At 41.2% G+C, this 24,813-nt stretch overlaps 1 protein-coding gene, 1 long non-coding RNA gene and 1 other non-coding gene across 8 annotated transcripts in view; 1 reads left to right on the forward strand and 2 right to left on the reverse strand.

Moving 5' to 3' along the window:
- Positions 1–24,813, forward strand: part of VTI1A (vesicle transport through interaction with t-SNAREs 1A) — a 380,272-nt gene that overhangs the window by 348,127 nt on the left and 7,332 nt on the right. The gene's annotated exons all lie outside the window — the stretch shown is intronic.
- Positions 2,064–20,488, reverse strand: LOC143654295 (uncharacterized). 2 transcript variants are annotated; one of them, XR_013161753.1, is made up of 5 exons: positions 20,356–20,488; positions 11,955–12,106; positions 10,610–10,694; positions 3,906–4,026; positions 2,064–2,722 (listed from the first exon to the last, which is right to left on the reverse strand). It is a non-coding gene; the product is annotated as an uncharacterized LOC143654295 (long non-coding RNA). The 2 variants fall into 2 exon arrangements; XR_013161752.1 differs by lacking the exons at positions 2,064–2,722; positions 3,906–4,026; positions 10,610–10,694; positions 11,955–12,106 and adding exons at positions 14,926–16,105; positions 17,498–17,663.
- On the reverse strand, positions 5,972–6,076 carry LOC143654649 (U6 spliceosomal RNA). The gene has a single exon (XR_013161854.1). It is a non-coding gene; the product is annotated as a U6 spliceosomal RNA (small nuclear RNA).

A 24,813-nucleotide genomic window follows, 5' to 3' on the forward strand; every position in this document is an offset into this window, starting at 1 on the left:
CGGCCCCTCTGTTAAGGCCCTTTGGCTTCTTTTTCCTGCATGGAAGTGCATGCCCTTTCTCCTTGAGGAGAAGATAGGACTTTAGTGTTTCCAAGGCCTTCTGAGTGAAAACATCTGTATCCGATTTTTCCTGTCGCAGCATATTAGTGAAGTTCTGCTAAGGAGCAGCTTGTAGTTGACAAGACTCTCATCAGAAGGTGTCACTGCCATCAGCTGGAATTATAGTGGGGCCATTAGAGCTGGTGCCCTAGCCAGATGCCAGTCTGAGTAATTGCATTTGGTCTACCTAAATTCCCTCTGGACTTCTCATCGGCCTCACTATTCTTCATCTCTGCCCTGAACTGCTAGGGAGTGTTTGCTAAGAGCCTTTCAGCTGCTGCCATAGTTCATTCCAAAAATGGATGCATTCCTGAAGGACCACTTGTCAAGGAGCATTGTAGGGGGATTCCTGCGTTGGAGAGGGGGGCTGCCACTTCCCTAAGGCTCCTTCCCCTTCCAATTCTGATTCTGCGATTCAGCATTGTCCCCCTCAAAATAAAGTGTTCATGGAACGAAGAGCCTTGAAATGAAAATACTGCCAGATAGTAAGCATAGAACTTAGTAGGAAACACACACAGCCAAACTGTGTGGGTGCAAGTCTGGGTGTCCCTGGGACCCAGAGACAGTCACAGTTATATTTTCTCTCTCCAGTGAATTTTGCAGCCACAATTAAGTGAAGACAAAAACACATATATGTTGCAGGAAGGGCGTGTAATCTCTGAGATAATTCTGATGTAATTAACACAGCAGAACTGCATTAAGGCCAATGTGCAATGAGTGGAATTTTCCACCATTGATCAGGCTAGGCTTGAAGAGAACTGAGTCTTTGTCTGAAAGCTGCCAAATGAAAACAACTTTGGGATATTTAAATTCAGGTTGGAAATTGGTTTAAGTAAGGGATATTTAAACCACAGCTGCTCAGGAGCTAAAAACATATGAGTTTACATGCATGTTTGTGTGTGCATGCACGCACACACAAACACACCCCCCACACACACTGCCTCTTCTAAACACTAGCCAAAGGTGTACATTCCTTCTAAGTTCTCATGATCAACAGATGTAAATGTTCACGGTGTTCAGATGAATTATGGACCCTAATGAGATTTCAATACTGAGCAAACAATAAAAATTTATGCATTGCATAGCTGCCGTGGCCTTTGGCTCCATGGCTAGTGTTGCACCCTTTCAACAGCTTCGGTAATATAATATCCAGCTGGCTTTGGAGGTAAGGAAAATTTGAGGGGTGAATTGAAATTGTGAGAAATAATTTGATGGATTACTTTGTCAGACATGGCCTTGGCATAATTACCGTGGCCACCTTGACCCTTGAGGCAGGTGGTGACGGGCCCGCAGGGCGAGGTGCTCCCCGCAGCCCCGGCCCCCGAGCCGCGCAGCCTCGGAGCTCCCGAGCAAGCGCCGACTAGGCGCGTTCCCGTCCTAGCCCAGTGAGCAGGCGGGACCCAGAACTGTCATCTGTGTCAGAGCAGAAAGAAGGAACCAAACAAAAGGCAGCCCGACCTTGAAATAAAATGGGGCAAAGGCAGAGGAAGGGATGCATGATTATCGTTTAAAGCAGTTCCTTTAAACGCCATTGTGGACACAGGCACACTAATTCCTTTTGTTTTTTATCACTTCAGACCTTGAACTTAATGGTTGTCTCCCTTGTACCTCATAATGTTCAAATCTTAACATGTGATTCATGGCTGATTCCCTGTGTGTACGTGTCAGAGACCACATCTGTAGCAAGAATGCCAGTATATTTCTTATGCTAGTTTTCCTTTGGAGCCTTTAAGTCATTCCTGTTTTGTGAATGAGAATAAACCTATTAAGCAGTAATATAGCTGCACCCAACGTCTGCTATTTGGGGTGGGGGGGTGAGTGGGGAAACATTTATATGATAGGGCAGCTCATATTTCAGTGTTCTGAAGTGCTTTGCAGTGTGGCACATGGGCGGTGTGTAAGCACTCTCTCCCAGCTCTTGGTTTTATTATGATAGCAGAAGTATATTTGCAGCTTGTTGAAAAACCCATTTGGAGTAAACAGTGTAGTCTTAATTGTAAGTTCCAATGTTTTAATGCTAAACTGGGCGATAAGTCAATGTTTCAATGTGGCACGGTCAACCACATGTTCTCCCAAAATAGACTTTGACACTTTTTAAAGCAAGCAGTGGTGTAGTTAGGCTAGTCACAAAAGGTTGCATTCTTGTCTATGAACGGCACACCTCCTCTTCATCCCCAGAGTGCCCAGCTCAAGTGAGGTCGAAGAAAAATAGGTATTTCCCCTATTTTAAGGCATTTTTCCCACTCTTAGTCTAGTCAAAATGAAAAGATTTTGGAGTATATGGGGAAAACATGCCTATGAAAGGTTATCTTGATTTTCATTTAACACACCCTCCCACTGATTTTTTTAACCGTCTGTCATAACTATTTCTGCATCACTTAAAACATAGATTCCGCCCTGGAGAGGTCTTAGGGCTGTTCATGTTACACTCTGAAGCCATGTGTTTTCACGCCATGGCAAAACCCAAGATGTAGGCAGACTCCTTGGCCCCTGTTGGCTTTGGATTCTAGTCTTTTCATTGTTCTGTACTGTAAACTTGTACAAAAAAAAGACCTCCTTACTCCTGAACAGAAGCGCGGGCACTGGTGTCTCCCCCGATGCAGTGGTATAGCTGGGCCCAGGCCTGGTAGAAAAGGGAAGGAAGAAGGGGCCCAAGGTCCATGAGTGCTGCAGATGGAATGAGGGGAAAACTGGGGCCCCCCAAGTGCCTTTCCAGAGGCAGCTCCTTCCCTAGGAGGCTTTGCAGGAGACTAACTGAGGAGGCTGACGTGGAGAAGCCCTTCCCCAACAAAGGCAGTTGTAGAGCTCGTGGGACCCAGCATCAAAGCCGCACAAGGGGATGGTTGCAGAAATTGTACTAGCAGCTTGCTTTTTATCATGGTTACTACGTGAGAATCGCTTCATATGGTTTATCTCATTTAATCCTTACTACAACCTTATGAGATGGGTATTTTCATAAATCCCATTTTATAGAAGAGGTACCTGACACTCAGAGAGGTACGAACTGACCGAGCTCATACACCTAATGAGTAGCCGAGAGCCAGGATCAAACTCCGCTGTCTGACTCCAAAGCTCACGCTCTTAACCTTATCCCATGCTGACTTCCATTCTTGGAAGTACCTCTTCTCGTCTTTTAGCATAACCCAATCCAAATTTCCTACCTGCTTACATTCTCTTCCACATATAATATTTTAGCGATGGGTAAAGATTTTCTCATTACTTACTAAACTCAGGTATTCACCATTCTTCTCCAATCCTGGTCTGCTTATTAAGTGCCAAAGCAATTGCTAGCACAGTGCAGTCAGGGAATTCTGCTAGCTGGGGTAAACAGACAACTCACAGTTGTCCCCTATGAGATCGTAGCCTTGCTGCATTTTGAGATTTGACTTGGTCCAAACAGCCTCAGAACTTAAAATTTTCCTTAACTGTCTATAGGGAACTCAGGCTGCATACCTTGGAAAGTACCCTGAGTGTCTTTTGATTGTTTTCTGTAAATATGTTCCAGTGTCCAGGTTGATGGATTCTATAGATAAAATTCCCCAAATCCTTCTGCTTCCCTCTAGAACAGCCTTTCTCAATCGTTTAGGTCCCACAACCCTTTTACACTCTTAAAAATTCTTTAGAAACCCCAGAAGCTCTTTTTTAGGTGTGTTTGATATTTACTATGTTAAACTTGGAACTGGAGAAATTTCTAAATATATTCGTTCCTTTAAAAATGGCTATAATTAACTGATTATTTATTAACATAAACTAATGAGAACTATGTTTTCTAAAACAAAATTAGTTAGAAGGGTGACATTGGCTACCTTCTTCCAATCTCTTTAATGTCTAACTTTGAAGAAGAGAGCTGGGTCCTCATATCAGCTTCTGCTTTCAGTCTGTGGTGTTATCATACATCAGGTAGCCTCTGGAAAACTCCACTCTAACCTTATGAGAGAATGACAGTGAATAAGACAAAGAACATATCATTATTGTAAAAATATTTTTGACCTCATGGATTCCCTGAAAGGATTTTGGGGCCTTCTGGGCTCCTGGACCACATTTTGAGAACCACACCCTGAAATATCACCTTCACTTAGGAACCCACAGTGGTCTGAATAAAGGAGGAACAAGATCTGATGCAAGAATCGGGCCATGTCCTGGGCTGTGAACCAGTTTACCTTTCAGTGGCATCTCTGCACCTACAGGAGCTTGGTTCTTCACCACCCTCTTTTCTCCAGTTCACTGTAGGCTGGGCCATGTCACTCTTGCTCATTAAATGTCATCACCACTAGACCTGAGCTTCTCAGGTCTTATTGATATCATTCCCCAGTATTGAGTGCATAATGCTTCACACATGATAGGTGAGGAACAAATGCTTGCTGTACTGACCAAAGCTTCCACAATAAAGATGTTCCCAAACAATCCAGACCTATAAGCATGTTAATTTTTTAAAAGAAAATTCAAATATGTCTTATCTTTCTGTACATCATTTGTTGATTTATCAAGTATTTATTGAATACCTAGTATATGCCAAAATCTGGGATAGGTCATGGGAAACAACAAAGACCAAGGCAGACATTGAACTTTTCAGGTAACCACTGATCTGCTTTCTAGAAAGTTCATATAAACAGATCATACAATATGTATTATTTTGCATCTAGCTTCTTTTACTAAGCATGTTTTCAAGGTTCATCCATATTGCACCATATATCAGTAGTTCATTCATTTTTATTGCTGAACGAATAAATACATTCAGCAATGTACCACATTTTATTATCCATCCACCAGTTGATGAATACTTGGATTGCGTTCAGTTTTGGTTATTATAAATATGTTTCTATGAATATTTGCACACAAATTTTTGTATAGACAGTTGTTTTCATTTCTCTTGATACCTAGGAATAAAATTGTTGAGTCATATGATGTGTATATGAATAATAACAACAAAACTCCCAAACTGTTTTCCAAAGCGGTTGTACTATTTTATGTTTCCACCAATAACTATAAGGTCTCCACATCCATGGTATTGTCAGTCTTTTTTATTAAAGCCATTTATTTAGTGGGTGTGTCCTGCTATGTCATTTTAATTTGCATTTTCTTAATGACTAATGTAGTTGATCATTCTTCAGATGCTTATTAGACATTTGTATACAGTCTTTGGTGAAATGTTCATTCAGATACTTGCTAATTTTATAATTTTTTAAATTGCATTGTTCTCTTTCATATTGAGTTTTGAGAGTATCTTTATTTTTCTGGATAAGATATTTTATTGGATATATGATTTACAAATATTTTCCCCAGTCTGTGGCTTTTGCTTCATATTCATTTAAAAAAAAAGAGTGGGGGTAATCCAGTTCTCCCAACCACCACTGAATTGCTTTGGATCCTTTATCAAAAGTCAATTGATCATAAATACAAAGGTTTATTTCTGGAATTTCTGTTTGGTTCCATTGATCTGTATGTCTGTTCCTATACCAATACCACACTGTCTTCATTACTGCAGCTTAAGAATAATTTTTGAAATCTGATAGTGTAAGTCCTCCAACTTTGTTCTTTTTCAAAATTGTTTTTGCCAATCTAGTTCTTTCCATTTCCATGTATATTTTAGGGTCAGCTTTCCAACGCCAACAAAAAAGCTTGCTTGGAATTTTTTAAGATTGCATTGAATTGCCACAAACAGTATTGAATTTTCCAGCCTTTGAATATGGAAAAGATCTCCATGTATTTTGATCTTTACTTTCTTTCAGCAATATTTTGTAGATCTCAATATACAGTTCTTACACTTCTTTTGTTAAAGTTATTCCTATATTTTGTGATCTTTTTGATGATTTACAAATGAAATTGGTTTCTTAATGTCATTTAGAAATACAGTCAATTTTTGTATTTTTTTTAAAATATGGAATACCACAAATTTGCATGTCATCCATGCACAGGGGCCATACTAATCTTCTCTGTATTTTTCCAATTTTAGTATATGTGCTGCCAAAGTGAGCATGATTTTTGTGTATTGATCTTGTATCTTGTGGCCTTATTAAACTTTTTTATTAGTTCTAGTAGCTCTTTTGTAAATTCCTTAGGTTTTTCTACTTGTAGGTTCCTGTCATCTGTGAATAAAGACAGTTTTATTTCATCCCTTCCATTCTGTATGGCTTTTTTTCTCATTTTTGTGTTTGATTGCTTTGGCTAGGACCTCAGTATTGGACAGGAATGGCAAAAACAGACATCCTTGTCTTATTCCTAATATTAGTAGGAAAGTATTTACTTTTTCACCGTTAAATGTGATATTAGCTATAGATTTTTCATAGATGCCCTTTATCAATTGAGGAAATTTACTTGTTTTCAAAGTCTGTTGAGAGTTTTTATAATGAATAAGTGTAGAATTTTGTCAAATGCTTTTGTCAAGATGATCTTATGATTCTTGTCCTTTATTCTATTATGGTGATATATTACATTAACTGATTTTCAGATACTAAACCAACCTTGCATTCCTGAGATAAATCTCATTGGTCGTAGTGTTTAATCCTTTTAGTATGTTGCTACATTCAATCTGACAGTATTTTAAAAGGATTTTGGTGTCTATGTTCATAATGTATATTTCTTATGATGTCTTTCTTTACCATTTGTGTCAAAGTGATACTCATCTAATAGAATGAGTTAAAAAAATACTCATTCTTTTATTTTCTAAAAGTGTTTGTGTAGCATTGATATTATTTGTTCTTTAAATATGTGATAGAATTCATTTGTTAAGCCATGTGGTCTTGGACTTTTTTTTGTTGGAAGACTTTTAATTAGTAATACAATTTATTTTCTTGTTGTGCATCTATTCACATGTTCTATTTCTCCTTAAGTCACTTTGGTAATTTGTGTTTTTCTAGAAATTTGTCCATTTTACCTCTTATCTAATTTGGTGACATAAAGTTGGTCAAAATATTCCCTATAAAGTTTTTAATTTTTGTTAGGCTGGTAGTGATATCCCCACTTTCATTATTGATATTGATAATTTGAGCCTTTTTCCTTTTTATCATTAATCATTCTAGCTAAAGTTTATCAATTTTGTTGATCTTTTCAAAGAGCCACTTTTGGTTCATTGATAGTCTCTGTTGTTTTCTGCCTCCTGCTTTATTGATTTCTTTGCTAATCTTTGTTTCTTTTTTTCTGCTTTTCTTGAGCTTTATTTGCTCTTCTTGGAAGTTCTTAATGTGGAAGCTTAGATTTTAAATTTGAGACTTTTTATTTCTAATTAAGCATTTATAGCTATAAATTTTCCTCTGAGCACTGCTTTAGAATATTGATAATTGTGTTTTCATTTTCATTCATTTCAAAATATTTTCTTATTTCTACTGTGATTAATTCTTTGGTTTTTTTATAAATGTGTTCTTTAATTTTCAAATATTTGGAGATCTCTGAAGTGTCTCTCTGGTTGATTTCAAATTTATTTGTTTGGTTGGAGAATATATTTTGAAAGATCTCAGTTCTTTTAAACTTATTGAGACTGATTTTATGACTTAATATATGGTCTATTATGGAGAATGTTCCATGTGTGCTTGAAAAGATTGTAAATTCTACTGTCATCAGATAGATCTTCTGAAAATGTTGATTAGGTCAGGTTGGTTGATAGTGTTGAAGCCTTCTATATCCTTACTGATTTTCTATTATTCTGTTATTGAATGTGAGTTATTATACAATCCATGTATAATGGTTGAATTTTCTGTTTCTCCTTTCATCTGTCAGTTTTTGCTTCATGTATTTTGAGACTCAGTTTTTAGGCATATATATGTTTATAACTGCCCTATCCTCCTGACATATTGACCCTTTTATATTTATCAAGTAGTCCTGTGTATTTCTAGGAATATTTCATGTCTTAAAGTCTATTTTGTCTGAGAATCTAAAATGTAACAGCATAAAATTGGGTTTTTTTTTTTACCCAGTCTGACAATCTACGTCCTTAGTCCATTAATACTTAATGTCATTTTGCATATTGTTGGATTTATGTCTGCCATTTTCCTGTGTTTTCTATATGTACTATTTCTTTGTAGTCCCTGTGTTTCTGCTTTTCTGCCTTCTTTTGTTAAACAGATATTTTTAATGTGCATATCATTTTAAATCTTTGGTTCATTCATTTAACTAATGTTTTGTTATTTTTTCTTAGTCATTGCTCTAGAAACTATAATATATGTCCTAACTTTTCACAATCTACTTTAGGCTAACACTGACTTTTAACTCTGGTAAGATATAGCAACTTTATGCCAATACAGCCCATTCCCTTTCCTACTGCCTCCTTTGTACTATTATTGTAATATATAAACGCACATACATACATACAAACATGTTATAAACCCACAATGAAGAGTTGTTATTATTGTTTATGCAAGAAATTAAGAGAGGAAGAGAGAAAAATATATTTAAAACGTATTTTAGGGTACACATGTAGGTCAGTGGTAGAATTCTCGCCCGTCATGTGGGAGACCTGTGTTCGATTCCCAGCCCTTGCACCCATGAAAAAAGAAAGTGTTTTATAGTTACCCACTTATTAACCATTTCCAGAGTCCTTAATTTCTCCCTGTGAATTTTAGTTACCATCAGTGTTATTTCTTTTCAACCTGAAGGCCTTCATTTAATATTTCTTGTAAGGCAAGTGTGCTAACAATAAATTTTCTGTCTTTGTTTACCTGGAAATCTCTTTATTTTACCTGCACTTTCAAAGGAAAGCATTGAGGGATATAGAGTTCTTGATTGACAGGTTTTTGTTTTTCCCTGTCAGCATTGAATGTGGCATCCCACTGTCTTTTTCCTCCATTGTCTCTAATGAGAAGTCAGATTCTGATGATGTCTTTGCCTCTACAGGATGAGTCATTTTTCTCTTGCTGCTTTCAAGATTTTCTTTTGCTGCCCTTATTTTTCCAAGTATAGTTTTCTACCGCTTTCTCTCTCCTGTCTCCTTATGGGTCTCCCATTGCACATATGTTGGTATATTTGATGTTGTCTCCCAGGTCTCTCTTCATTTTTCTTCAGTCTTTTTTCTTTCTGTTCTTCAGAGTGGATAATTTCTACTGACCAGTCTTCAAATTCTCTGATTCTTTCTTCTCATTTCACTTACTGTACTTTTCAACTCTAGAATTCTATTCAGCTCTATTTCATTATTTCTCTTTCTGTGTTGACATTCCCCATTTGTGGAGCAGTTTCTTTTCCTTCTTCAACCATAGTTTCTTTTAATTCTTTCATCATATTTATAGTAACTGCTTTGAAGTCTTTGCTAAATCCAACATATTCATCCACTAAGGATCTGTTTCTATTGATTAATTTTGTCCATGAATATGGGTTACATGTTTTCTTTTTCTTGCCTTTCCTTTTTCTTTTATGTTCTTCATTTTTTATATGTCTCAATTTTTTGTTGTTGTTGAAAATGGGACAATTTAGACGATATATTGTATCAACTCTAGATTCTGATTATTTTTTAAGTTGCCTGAATATATTGCCCCTGCTGTCTTCTCAGTCATTGTTTTGTTTGTTTAAATTCTAATTTTTATTTTATAAGTCTTGCTTCCCAGGGATTGAACTTCTATGTGCATAACTTAGCAGTCAGCCAATTATTGGCCAGTGGTTGTGCTCAAAATCTTCAAATTGTAAGGCTTCCATTCTCTGCTGAGTGACCTATGTATGGGCTGAGAAGCACCTTCAAAGTTCAGCCAGTTCTAAACTCTGCCTTGGCTTTGACTTTTTCTTGGTCTCTCTCAGATCTCTCTAGCACATGCGTATACTTTCCCAGACAATCAGGGATGTGTGGAGAGTTTGTCCAGCACTTCTATGACTCATTTCTAGGATCTTCCTATTACATTTCTTGTAGATCTGTTGCTCACCCAAACAAGACTGCAACCTCAGGCTATCAAAGCTGTGGGTTTTCCCCCATTAATTTCCCTACCATGTTCGCTACTTTAATTGACAGTGCCTCTGGGTTTGGGTTTTACCCTCTGCTCCAAATCGAGTCAGCCTACTCTGGCAGACCTACCCTGGTAAAAGCATCATTCTAGCCAACTGAGCTGGGGGGTAAGGTGGGGATGTGCTTACCCAAAATTCTCCCAGCTTTCTATGAATAAACACTTACTCATTTGGGTTTTTTTCTTTCCCATCAGTCATTATCCAGAGTCCTGAAAGGGTTGTTTGGACAGTTCTCCAGTTTTATACTTGTTTTAGGAGAAGTGAATTTGCTGACCTCTTCACTCATAGCTGGAAGTCCCCTGGTGCAAGAGCTTTTACTAGTCTGTATAAAGTGTTTGTTTAATGTGTTTAAGTCAGAATGAAAGACCTCATCCTTGACTCCTTGTGGATTTGAGGTCTTTATTTCTCCAGATTCCACACCGCCCTCCTCAATGAGCTTTCAGAGCATGAGGTTCCCCAGGATGGGTAATGGCCAGCTCCACAAGCTTTCATTACCATTCATTCTGCCCATCAAGAGGTTGACTACACAGGTTCAAGTGCATGTGCTTACATCAGCTTCAAATCCAGGACAGCCCTTTGCCCACTAACTGACCTGAATGCAATAGTTTCTGGAGAGAAACTATTGAAGAAAAATGCTCTAGTCGTCAGCTTGCTTCCATTTCACTTATCTCTGGCATCTGGGGATACAACATAGACAGTATCAGGCCCCACACAAGGTACATTCTGATATTATTTTCAGTTTTTTGTCTACACAGAAAAGACTAAGCACTTGGATACCACCAAAAATAAGAAAGATGGGCTCAGCCAAAGGCCAGAGGAGGTAGCACTGCTTGTTCACTTTCTCTCTATGTATTCTTTTTTTAAAGAAGAAAAAGTTTAAGCCCCACCACCCACTCATCAGGTGATCGGAGACTGTAGTTGTGGAAATGTGCTGCAGGCAGAAGTTCTGAAAAATCCCAGAAAGTGTTGAAAACATCTCTAAACAAGGTATTTTTCTCCTGCACCTTTCTTGCTAAAGGTCCCAATTGCTGCCAAGAAAACTAGTGAGAATGTTAGCTGCCAAATAAAAAATTTATGACAGTGTTTGGCAAAGGACTATCTCGCTGCTTGTTTTATACATTTCCACAAGGCACTTGAAGGCAGCCTCTTTTTTGCTTTTTCACCACACTCCCCCCCTCCCCACCCCCTTGGGCACATATACCTTACTGATCGCTGTTCTGAGTCTGTTCTCCAATAAAAGAACAAACTTCTATAAAGTAGGATCAAACATTATAACTTTTTTTTCCCTTCAGTAACCTCTGAAAATGTAAGGGAAATGCTTTCAAATATGATGTATTGCATGGAGGTGGGGGGGGGGCGGCAGGAAAGAGATGTTGGATTTGTTTGTTTAGAATAGACACATTTATAAGAAAAAAACAAGAGCCTTTCAATTAATGTTTGTCGGACTTCCCCTCCTCTGCAGTACACACACATGACATGTTCTGTGAGCTTTAGAATTCTGGGCCATTCTGCTTAATGGAAAACACACACACATTTCCTTCTCTAAAACTTTTTTCAAAAATCGAATACATTAAAAACTGAGTTTAGATAGGGCAGCAATACTACTGAAATGGGACTACATGTCCAAATCAGTTTAGCCTCTTCGCTGTGTCCTTGAATGTTTACATGAGCCTTAAAAGGGAGGAAAGGATACTGTATTTAGGGAAAAAAAAACTTTTTTGAGCTAAGTTTAAATGTTAACAATAATGATTGCCTAGGCTGGCAAACACCCTGAAATATTTTGCCTGCCTAAGAAAAAAATAAATAAATAAAAACAAATATTTTGCCTGCCTGTCTGAGAAAACAAAATTGTCTTAGTCTTTTCAAAACATTCATCAGATTATGCTTTCAGTTGTTAATTAGTGCTGTTTAGCATGTATTTCATCGATCTAACTTACTCAAGAGCCTGTGCTTTATTCCTTGTCTGGCTTGAGTCTGTAGAGGGATCTGCAGTGACTGTCACACGCGTGGTGATATCGGAACACAGGTCTGGGGCTGTGACTGCCTTTTGCTGCGGCTGTATTTAGGAAGCGTTATTTGATATAAAGTACTGTGGACAGACCAGGAATAAGTGGATTATTTCAGACAGCATTAGGAGGTAACCAGAGGAGGTTTAGCTCGACATGAGGCAGATATCATAAGCAAATTAGAAAACCTCCCCAATTAGTATAAGAAACCCAGATTTGTGCTGTTTGTGATCTTGTGCTGAAAGGCAAAGTGTCGATGTTATGGGCTCTAGTCCTGATTTAAGTTGAAATGTTGGCATTTCCTATCAGTGCATGTTAGCATCCGAGGCTGTGTACTGGCCTAATAAATGAAGTAAATCCCTGTTCTCCTCTGCTGCTCAGTATTCTCTGTACCAAGGTTCTATACATTGGGTGATGTTTTACTTGCCCCTGGAGTAATCTCTGGGGCATATGGTACTATTTCTATAGTGGGAATATTTGACATGGCTCCAATGTACCACACTTAGTCTCTCTTTTGTTTATTGTCTTGCAGAGTATGTATCATGCTGAAATCATAAAAAAGGAGGGTGCAAAATGCCAGATGCTACAAATGCAATTAGATTACATAAAAATAGCTTTCTTGGTGACACTGCTTGAAATCTGAACTGGGTCTTGCTTTTCCAAAGAGTGGTCCTTTTCTGCTAAGCTGCTGATTTGTGTTCTGATAGAAGTCACAGGTTCCCTTCTGAGGCCACCTGCAAGTGATCAGGTCATTCTAGAAATCAGACCAGGCGCTGTTGTCATACGGATGTCATTGCCTGGAGGTTTTTGTTTTTGGTTTTTGGTTCATATTTTTCTCAGAGTGCACTGTGTAGTCTCCTGCTTCTTGACCTCTAACAGCTTACGGTCATGTTGTTCATGGCAGTTGCCCTGCACAGAATGAGCCCTACTTCTGCAAAGAATATGGAATATCTCCCCTCCTCATTTTAAGATCTGAAATGCATTCCAAGTAAACTTTTGTTTCACTAGAATTCAAACAATCACAAAGTTCAGAAGTTACTGGACAATCTTCTCTAAGGAAAAGATGATTTGGAGTGTAGTCGTGCAGGGAGGGGAGATGAATTTTTTCTGATTATAAAATCAGTGTATGTTCACTACCCAAAAAAACTTGGAAAATGCTGTGACATGGATTTTTTTAAATCACAATAACTCCATACCAAGACATAATTATTTACATTTCAATGTATAGCTCTCCAATTTTTGTTTTAAGCTTAAGTTTTAAATATGTATTTTTCTTTTTTTGCAAAATTGGGATCATAATGTATATACTATTTAGAACCTGTGCTTTTTGCCTAATATGTTAAGAACAAAACGATTTGTGGTCTTAATGACGGCTGGAATATATGGCAAGACCCCTTCTGAATCATCAGATTCAAATCTATTCCATGTAGTTTTCGTATTAATTCTATTCTAGTGTATTTTTTCCTTGAAAATTATCAGTACCTGAAAGACATGTGTGGCAAGTCTCAGATCACCAATATAATTTGGAATATTATCATAGCACCATGTTCCATTGAGCAGAATTTTCAATTTCTCGATTTTCACATGTGATCTGCTTTTAATATCTCAAGAATATTGAGGTTAAAAAAGAAAGAACCAGTGTTGTTATCCCCAACTCTATTCATAAATGCATAGCTCATGGACTTTACTCACCATTGCACAACACATGGACTTTGAAATCGGACCTCATTTCAAATACCAGCTCTGCCACTGACTAGCCATGTGATCTCAGGCAAGCTGACATCCCTAAGCCTCAGTTTCCCCCTCTGGAAAATGGCAATTTTGAGACCTTTGCCAGAGATTTGTTTTGAGGAGTAAATGAAGTCATTTGCGTGAAGTACTTAGGATAAAATAAAACACAAAAGATAAAGAATTGTTCTTATTGCTTTTCCCACATATACCCTTACTTGCTCATAAAGCATTGTGAAAAAAATTAATCTATTGTATTTCCTTTTCCAATTTACCCAATTCTTTTTTTTTTCCAGCTCCCTGAGAGAACCCATAGACATTTTTTCCCCAAAAAGGGTTTTCTTTTTGACTTTTTTTATGGCATAGTATAACATATATACAAAGCAAAGAAATAAAAAAGCAATGGTTTTCAAAGCACTCTTCAACAAGTGGTTACAGGACAGACCCCAAAGTTTGTCATGGGCTACCATACCATCATCTCAGATTTTTCCTTCTAACTGCTCCAGAATATAGGAGGCTAGAGGGCTTAATTATTTTTTATAATCACAATCGACTTTTTTACTTTTTTTGTGAAAAATAACATACCTAGAAAAAAAGCTATAAATTTCAAAGCACAGCACTGCAATTAGTTGTAGAACATATTTCAGACTTTGACATGGATTACAATTTCACAATTTTAGGTTTTTACTTCTAGCTACTCTAAAATACTGGAGACTAAAAGATTTCAATTTAATGATTCAGCATTCATATTCACTTGTTAAATCCTATCTTCTATGTCTAACTTCACCATCACCTGTGATCTTTCCATACTTCTCTTTAAGGGTGTTTGGGCTATGGCCATTCTAAATTTTTGATATTGGAAGGATTTGTCACTAATATGGGGTAGGGAGATGGAACTATCTGATGTTCTGGAGAGACTGATCTAGATTTCAGGACTTGTCTGGACCAGGGACCCATCTGGAGGTTGCAGGTTTCTGGAAAGTTACTGTAATGCGTGGAATCTTATATATTGTCCTAGGTGTTCTTTAGGATTGGCTGGAATGGCCCTGGTTGGGGGTTGGCAGGTTATAATAGGCAGCAAGGTCTAACTGCAGCTTGCATAAAAGCAACCCCTGGAGCAATTTACTCAATTCTTAATTATCATTTCCAATCATAATTATTATATGTGTAATAATTAAAAACATAATTCAAGAAAATATAGAAATACATAAAGATAGAAATGTTCACATATCACCTTAATGTAAACACTTCCCTGCATTTCCTTCCAGTTTTTCTTTCTGTGCAAAGGCTTGCCATTTGTTTTTAAACAATGTCAACTAGTGTCCTGAACTAACACAATATAGTTGGTAAAGGCATGCATTTTAGAGATGTGTCCTGAATGCCACCACACTGTACCCTTGCTTCCTATTATGAAAGAGGGGCCCCCTTGGGACTCTTCCATTTAGCTTCCATTTGTAGGAAGCTAAACAGGGTTCAGATGGGTGGTCATGGAGGGGAAGCCATGAAGTTTCAAGAACCTGAGGTATCCAAATGCACAGATGAGTTCCTAAAGCATGGACTCTATGCCTGGGAGCAATGTGGGTGAAGCCCCGCCCTCCCATTCACAAAACCAGCTTCTTTGACAGTAAAAGAAAGAGCTGGGCAAGACTTCAACAGAGGCCTTCGTCTGTCACGCCCAGAGTCCACCTGCTTGTCACTCAGGGCATGGGAAATTCCCTGGAAGTTACTGCATTCAAGGAGCTTCAACCGCTGGGAAGAAAAGCTCTTCTGGACCCTTAGCAGGTGTTCTCTTCATGCCGAAAGGAAAATTCCTACAGCCAAGCATCTCCTGTCAGCTAATTGGATAGTTCTCTATCAAGTAAACCATTCGTGAATGCATTGATCCTTTTTTTCTTTTTCCTCTTTTTGTGGTTCTGCCTTAGCTGTGCCCAGAATTTCTCCAAACCAGTTGGGCAAAATTGATTTTTATTAGTTCCACACTGGCCTTGTGGAAAATTATCTCATGAACTGGTTTTTATAGGAAGACTCAAAGCCCAGCACAGGGTGAAAAAAAAAAAACAACAACAAGCCTATAGCAGTCAAAACTGTTGTCTGAAATGTCTTCAGACTGGAAGGCTGAATTTATTGCACAAAACAAGTGCTAGCAAGGCGGAGGTGTGCAGTCCTGCTCATTATCACTGGAAAGGGGAACCAAAAAGCCAAGTAAAAAATTAAATTTTAATAATGCCAGTGATATTTTCTAAATCTTTCCTGACAGAAAGGTTCTCATTATTTTTATCTGTCTCCGAGTAGGTTCTTTTAGTGCCATCTCAAAATTGGCCTCAGCTATGATTGTTTTCTAGGCTTTAAAGCACCTGAAAAAACAAATATATACAGAGAGAAATGTGCTTTAGATTGTTCAAGGAGTGCCGTGACCGTGGTAACATTTCAGCTCGCGTGTTTGCAGCCAACATTTGCAGGAACCGCCTTCAGCTTTCACAAAAGAGCCTCATTGTTAAGGCAATTGCTGTAAATCCCCCCAAACAAAGGAGACCCCCAACCACCCACCCACTGCCGTTGGCTGCATATGGGACCCAGGGACCCACAAATCTCAAATTTGGGTTCACTCTGGAAATCACCAGAGTGATTCAAGGCAAATGAAGAGATTGGGGCAAAATGGAAATATCCCCTATTGTTTTGGTAAATGTAAAAAGTCACATTTCAAGTAATAGTTTGTACAGAATTGTTGGGAATCCTTAAAGCAGCCCAACCACTATGAGGTGAATTCTTTTCATTTCCTTAGCATTTTAGTGCCTGTGTATAAACCTGACTTGGTCCCCAAAGGATTTATACTAATTTATATAAATGCATGCACTACAATATGATTGTATTTCTTTTTAAAAAGTTAGGAGTGAGGTTAGCATATTATGCAGAAGGCCTGTAAATCTGCCAGAGGTGAGCCACAAGTGTATTTCTAGGCTTTCCAGCAGCCAACTTGAAGAAGGAGATGGTTCCGTTACCTGAGTCAATATCCATAAGGCGACAACACAGCTCTTTCCCTAACCTGACTAGAGAGGACACTTTGCCACTAGAACCCATCACCCGGACGGACACACGGCGGGCAGGGCATTGAACAACGTGCTCCAGAGCATCCTCGCCCACTGGCGCGCTGCCGACACCCCCAGGCTCACGTCTGTGACCCCAAACCGCGGGCGCAGGTGGGGCACTCGTGGCGACACCCCTGCCCCAGGGGCAGATGCAGCCTCCGCAGGAGAGAAGGAGCCAGGGCCCGCCGTGCCCCCAAGCTGGGCTTTGGACAGGTCTTCGGCAGGAGGGAGTTTGAGGCTGTGCCTCTGGCGAGGGCCTGGAAGGGAGACACCTTCTAGTGGTAATCCTAGCTGGCTAGGCTGGTGACATGGCCTGATTTCACCATCCACGTAGGAGAATGAGGGCCAGGCAGCTTGCAAGCAAAACCCCAAAGGACAGCAGAGAAAAAGATGGCTCCTTCTTTATAAGGCTTGGCAGCTTTTTGGCTAGGTTCCTGTAAAGCTCCTCCCTAATTTATGGTTGTTTTGGTTTTTCCCTTTATTTATTGTGGCAAAATAAAGGACCTGAGAAAGTGTTCAAAGACCACAATAACCTCTGGCAGTTTGTTTTCTGTACTTTTATCAAGTCCAGAGACATGCTGCTCTGTGTCATCCTCAGGGGGGCTCGGGGTACATATACTTACAGCTGTTTTAGGGATGGGGAAATCGAGGTACATTTACCTGTACTTCCAAAGACCAGTCAGCACACTGGGGGTTAAGGCAATCCTACAAACTCTCTTTGCCACATATCCTCCAACAAAGACTTCCTGGTTTCCCAGCGCAGGCCTACTGGCTTATAAGACCCCACATAGGAAGTGTACACCAACCACTTCATCCGCTGACAAAGCTAGTATTTAAAGAAAGGAAGAGCAAGTGTGGGCAAAGATGAGGAGAAAATAGAACTCACGTATGTTCCTGGTGGGATTGCAAAATGGGGCAGCCACTGTGGGAAACAGTTGGGCAGTTCCTCACAAAATTAAACGTAGAATTGCCACATGACCTGGCAATTCCACCCACAGGTATATCCTGCAAAGAACCGAAAGCAGGCACTCAGACAAACACTTGTATACAGTGTTCACAGCAGATATTATACGAAATAGCCAAAAGGTAGAAACAACCCAAGTGTCCGTCACCAGATGAATGGATGAACAAAATGACATATATCCATACACTGGAATACTATTCAACTATGTAACGGAATGACATTCTGGTATGTGCCACTATGTGGAGGAGCCTAGAAAACATTGTGTTAAGTGAAAAAAGCCGGGCACAAAAAAACAAATATTGGGCGGGCAATGGTGACTCAGTGGCAGAGTCCTCACCTGCCATGCTGGAGACCCACGTTCAATTCCCTGTGCCTGCCCATGCAAAAAAGTAATAATAATAATAAAATTTTAAGAAAGGACAAATATTGTATGATTCCATTTATATGAAATGTCTAGAAGAAGCAAATTCATAGAGACAGAAAGTAGAGTAGTGGTTACGAGTGGCTGAGAGAATGGGGAGCTGTTGTATAATGGGTAAAGAGTTTTTGTTTTTGGGTGATGAAACGCTTTAGTAATGGATAGTGGTGATGGAAGCACATAGCTAATGCCACTGAACTGCACAATTAAAAATGGTCAAAATGGCAAATACGATGCCTTATCTGTTACCACAAAAGTAAATGTAAGGCAGTGCAATGGCGGCTCAGTGGCAGAGTTCTCGCCTGCCATGCTGGAGACCCGGGTTTGATTTCCAGTGACTGCCCATGCAAAAAAAAAAAAAAAAAGTGAATGTACCCCAGCCTCCGTGGGAACTGCCAGCTGGGCTTCTGGAGTGTGACTCGGGTTCTGGGGAGGTCAGGCTGCAGGCACCTGCGCCCGCCCAAGCCATGACCTGTGTTTCCTCCCCCTGCAGAGAGGCCTGTGAGCAGGCACAAGCTGCTGTGGCTTCTCCTGACCCCTCGCTGGCCTTTGACCCTGCGTAGGAGTCAGTTATGGGCCGAGTTGGATGCCCTCCATGCAGCCCCTGGTTATTGCTGCTCACACAGAGGCTGACTGTGGACCTCTGAGAGCAGCAGGGTTGGGAGAGCTGGGCTTTTCACCCCTAAGGGAATCCCCAGGGATGTGCTCACACCCACCACACACCTCCCTTCTAATCTGTTCCTAATAACTAGTCACAGGTCACAGCTGAAGGCCCACAGGCCAAGTCGGCCCCACAGATGTGCTTTGTTTGGCCACGCTGTGTTTTTGGAGAACTCTGACTTAGTTGCCAATATTTGAAACTTGGGAGATTTTACAGTAATCTCTTAGCAAATCAGAAGATCTGGCAGCCTGAGCCCACTTTCAGGGGCAGCACATCCCAGTTCACCTGGCCCCCTCTGGTTCTGACACCTACAGCCCTCAGCTGTACTGCCTCCCCTCTCCTCAGCCAGCCCCTACCCCCCACTGCAGGACATCCTTCCTTGTTTAGCATCTATATCACAGCAATCCAAATTCTCAGGCCAGCACATGACGTGGCTTCACTTGTACAAACCTAGGGTCCTGCTGGCCTGAGAATTCTGCTCCGCAGCCCACCCTCCTTCTCCCATGGAGAACTGAGTCACCACTCTGCTTATTGCTCACCAGCCTTCGGAGGAGACAGTCTTCACCTGGGGTTCACCTGCTCAGAAATGATTAATGCTGCTTTGGGGCATGTGAAATCATTTAAGTTAAACGCTTGCAGGAAGTGATCATAAGTTTGAACAGACCATGCGTCCTTTGCTGGGTGTGTCGCTGTCTAACCAAGAAAGCAAGAGCAAGAAACCCCTGCACTGTGGGCTGGAGGATCAGAGAGGGGATTCCCAGGCCAGGGTCACAGAGGAACTGCTGGAGTCAGAGTCCAAGGCAGAGAAAGAGGAGGGAACACCCTGACCTCTCTCCCACGCCCATGTTCTGCCAGTGCTTAGCCCTTTGGCTGATTTGAGCCGGAAGCCAGAGGACAGGGGAGCCTTGAAAACGCAGCCTGGGCTCATCCTCTCTACAGTGCAGGGCAAAACCAGAAAAGGACAAAAAAAGGGTTTGAGGAGAAACAGCCCAGACTGGCACAGCAGGGATACCAGTTAAGACAGATCCCATGCAGCTTGCCACGACACCAAACCTGCATGAGAGAGACTGAGAGAAAAAAAGTTCTGATGTTAGCATCACCTCCCTCAGTGTCTGAGACAGATAATGCTGGCTGATAAACCTCATTCTAAATGGTTTTGGTTCCTGACATCAGGAAACAAGGTGTAAATCCATGACAATTAGGAGATAAATATCTAATGTCTGGTCTTGCAGGGAAATAATGTTCACACCCATGACAGACGCCAAGGTACGTGTGTCTTACCTCTAGGACCTCAGCCAACCATGCTCCAAAAGAGGCATGCTGGCTGTCAAGAAGGTCCCTGGGAACCTAACAGGGCCACCTCTGTCTTCCTGGGTGTCTTAGTAGCTGCTGAAGATGGCGCTCCCCAGCCAATGGCTTAGGCTGGACCCCCCGCAAGCCAAGCCAGTAAGCCCCTGTGAGGGAGCATGTCTTACCAGTCCCTGGGTATCTGGCAGGAATCTGCAGGCTTTCCAAGTCAAGACACCTGAAGCCAGGTGCTGCCTGCCAGGGGTTGGGAGACAGGTGAGCAAGGGGGAGTTTCAGGGATCATTGTGGAGAGATTGGTGAGTGATGATAGTAGTGGAGTCATAATAGTTGTCGTAGTTACTGAATGTTACTGTTATTTGTTATACGGGCAAATCCTAAATTCAAATCCTGGCAGTTTGGCTTCAAAGGTGAGGGTGGCTGATTAACCTATGTCCAAATGTGGTCCGGAGCTTCTCTGGGGGCCCATCAGCCAGGGAGGAGCTGGGCAGGGCAGGGAGCACAGGAGAGGGTTGGTTTGCTAGTTCAGGCAGCCAATAAGGTTGCTTCACAATACACATATTAAACACATTTTTATGTGCAGAAAATGTAGGTCCATTCAGATATATACAAGACATGTTTCTATACAATACATGTATATTCATGTGAATATATGAGCAGATATAATTGTACATATTTGTGACTTTTGTGTATGGTACCTTTCAAAGCAACTAACATATACTTATTTTCTAAAAGTCAATTCATGTGTAATGATTTAAGGTTAATAGTCTGTTTTGAGGAATTACAATAGTTGTATTCATCCTAAGAGAATTCAATACATTTATTTTTCTAAACATAAGCTTCAAGCTAAAGCTTTAGTAATTTATATTATCTAACTTGCAGTGAAGGGAATATTTATCAAGTTGCACAGTTTGGTTTGCAGTTTAAGTCAGTTCAAGTCTCTCCTCCCCTACCCCCATACTTAAGGCATATCCTCCCTGGCCCCAGCAGGAGGTGACGGGGGCGGGGTGAGAAGTACAGAAAGATGAGGGGTTGTCATCGAGGCCCGGACCCCAGTGAGGGTCTGCCCTGTGCTGGGAACACACAGGCCAATCCTGAGTGGGCCTTGTTTCTCCCTCAGTGGCCTGAGCCATCCAATCCGGGTCCTAGTCAATAAGGATCTTTGTGTAGACTAAATATATCATACATGCAATCAACATCCAAAACCAGAAAAGGGCACTCTGCCTTTATAAGACTCTCTAGAAATTATACCATTCCCCACCCTCTGTACAGAGAGCACTTGGGAGAGATTCATTTACTGCCATTTTGTGGCTGGGGAATCTCAAAAACAGAGACTTTTCATCCTTTCCCAAGATCACACAGTGTGTCTAGAAGATTCTCTCACCCACCTGTCTTTCTGTCTAGCACTTTATTCCAATTGATGCATTAAATTTAATTGTCGGCAGACGTGACATTATTCTATAGCGCATCCCCTAACCTATATAATAAACCATGTAGAAATAATTTTTTTTAATCTTATGATACAGGTCACTGGGCAATTGGCAACCCCTCTGTGGGCAAGCATTGATGTTTGAGGGGGCCCCAGCACACGCTTGCCATTCTCTTGGTGAGTAATCAGGGGACAATGCATTTATCTAGACGAGATCAGTTCAGCCCCATAAAAGCCCGTGTGCTGGTGCCTGGAGAAAGTTTACGAGATATGCTACTGAGTAAAAACGAGTATTAATTATCTCAATAATTTACTGTGTATTTACATTAGGCACTAAGTACAGAGATGGTTGACTTTGGCTAATTAGCATACCATAGCCAAACAAAAATAAACTTGCATCACCAATTACTGTCTCCATGGAGAAGACTATAAAGATGAAGACGTCAGAGACTCGTTCTTCAAAGAACTGAGTAGAACCTGGTAGAGAAAATAAGATAAACCAGTTGTAAAAACAGCCGTGTTATTATCTGTGTGCCGGGCAGTGGTAGGAGAGAAGTCTGGAAAGGTGGGCTGGGGCTTCTGGTACCTCCTCTGTGAAATGGGGATGATGGTATTCTCCAGGCCAGCCATAAGGCAGCTGTGAGGGGTCCCTGAAGCACTGGGTAGAAAATGTCAGAATGGTGTCCAGCCAGATGGACGCCCAACAAATTGCATGGCCAGGATGGGTGTAGCCACTGTCATTGCTTCTGCTGTCGTCACTGTAGAAGTTGATGTCATCACTGCCATCACCATGAGCTCCACAGTGAAGAGGGTCCTGCCGAGGAATCATCAGAGGGGAGAGCTGGGTGGGGTTTTCCAGCTCTGTGGTTCATGAGCGTTCAGATTTCTTGGATTGGTACTTTTTTTCCAAAACAGAGGACTTACAGAGGATTGTCCTCTTTTTATTTTGCCAAGTAAGGACATCAAACAAACTACCATCCATTCTCACCATCATTTCATAGAATAAAGGACATTTTCACAGTGAAGAAAGTAGGAAAGACATAATCTCCGAGGAAAGGGCAGGCCTTTTAAGGGAGTAATCTTAGTTTGGGGACCACTAGTCTCAGACACCTCATGTTCCCCTCTTCATTTTATCTAGAAGTGAGATTTGGTTGGACTTAGCAAGAAGTAGGGGCCACTGGGAGTTTTTAAGTTGTGTTCCTTGACTTTTGTGCAATGATTTCTAATAAAAGAGGACATTAAGTTGCAGAAGCTTCAGTGGCTCTGGCCAGTCGAATGAGAGTGAGTGTAACAGTGAAACAAGAACAGACCTAGGACTCAGAAGACCTCCCTGGGCCCTAGTGGTTGACTTGCACCAGTCCCTTCACCCCTCAGGGCCTCAGTGTCCTCCGAGAACTAATGAAAAAACTGGACTGGCTCATGGAGCCCTTTTCCACTCAGTCAGCAAACCTGTGAGCGAGAAGGTATATTGTGCATTTCTAGAGCATCCTTATTTAATTCTCTTCATGTTCTTTCCAAGCCCTTTGATTGAAGCGGCCGCCTTGATCCTATCTGAAAACCCTAACCAGAGAAACCTCTCTCCAGGCCCCCTGCCATCACTGAGTCCATATTTAAGAATGGCAGTGGCGGTGGTATGCCCAGGCTGAAATTTGATGTACACATTTGGCAACGTAGAGTGCAGTGTAACTACACATCACTGATCAAAACCCATCGGAGTTATCAGTGGGCTCTGACAGGTACTTGTTGGCTGCCTTCCCAGGCTGGAAAGGTATCCCTGAGCCAGCCAATGGGACGCCCTCCCTTTCCTTTTGATGTTTATGTTACCACCTGGGAGAGAAGGCTCAGCCCTGCTGGGGAGACTGTCAATGTGAGGCCCAGACAGACCCTGCCAGCCTGTGGAAAGGAGAGGCCTGGCTGGCTTGGGGTGGCAGCAACTTCCTGGCCCACCTCCCTCCACCAGCTACTGGAAGTTTCCCGGGCAGCTCTTCCAGTCTCTGACAACTGGTGGCTCTCATCTCTCCTGAAAAGGCATTTCCTTTCATAGAATTATTTGCTGTCTGCACGCATGGAAAGGGCTCTACCCTTTCAAAGTGCTTTATAATCTTTAATTAGCTAATCCCCTTCCCCCGGGGGGATGGTTGGTGAGTTGGCCAATTTTGTTTGGGAAAAGACTGAAACCCAAAGGGTCATGGGGTGACTTCCTCCAGGTCACCCCAAATAGGCAGGACTGTGGGCACACAGCAGGTTGTCACGGGGCTGGCATTACTCTCGTCGTGGTCCTTGCTGTCAGGCCTCTGTAACTGATTGCTCACTGTCACAGCGCCATCTCCCAGGGAGCAAGGACTCTGCGTTTTCCTTTCCGTTCAGAGGAACGTGGCCAGACCTGCTGCTCTCATCCATTGCTACCTGGGCATGGTCCAAGGACCTTCACTGCTCTCCAGATGAGGACACCCTGTCCTCGACAGCTTTTAGACCCGGGCAGGCCAAACCATGGGCCATAGGCCAAAGCCAGCCCACTACCTGTTTTTGTATGATCCTGGAATTAAGAATGGTTTTTAATTTTACACTTGACATTGGAAAAAAAAAATCAAAAGAATACTTTTTGACATGTGAAAATTATATGAAATTCAAATTCCAATGTCCGTAAATAAACACAGCCATGCCCATTCATTTACAAGTTGCCTAAGGCTGCTTTCACACTCCAAAAGGCAAAGTTGAGTATTTGCAGCAGAGACAATATAGTATACAAAGCCTAAAATATTTACTGTCTGGACCTTTACAGAAAAAGTTTACTGGCCTCCATTAAACCAAGTAGAAATTTGGAAATGGGGTAAAGCTGCTGTGTGCCTGAAATCTAAGTCTTCTTTACATACCTAACCTAGAAATGCTGATGCTCAGGCATTGACTCCTGGCTGCTCACCTATCCTTTCTAGAGAGCTGGCTCATTTTCCACCTATCAAAACTTACCACTCCTGTCTCCTATACCCTCAGGGCTCTTAGCTGACTGACTGCACCTAAACTGATATCATCAAATATGGACTATTAATGGCTGATGAGGGCTTAGTAGGTTGGCCCAGAGATAACATCTGGTTTTCTTCCTATTTTAAATGACTTATCCCAGAGGCATAAATCTCATGGGACATGCCCCCTCAGTAGTCTCAGATCCCATGGCTTTGGGCAGCTGCCTGCTCGACTCATG

This window comes from Tamandua tetradactyla, chromosome 13 (assembly GCF_023851605.1).
Source record: "Tamandua tetradactyla isolate mTamTet1 chromosome 13, mTamTet1.pri, whole genome shotgun sequence".
Lineage (NCBI taxonomy): Eukaryota > Metazoa > Chordata > Mammalia > Pilosa > Myrmecophagidae > Tamandua > Tamandua tetradactyla.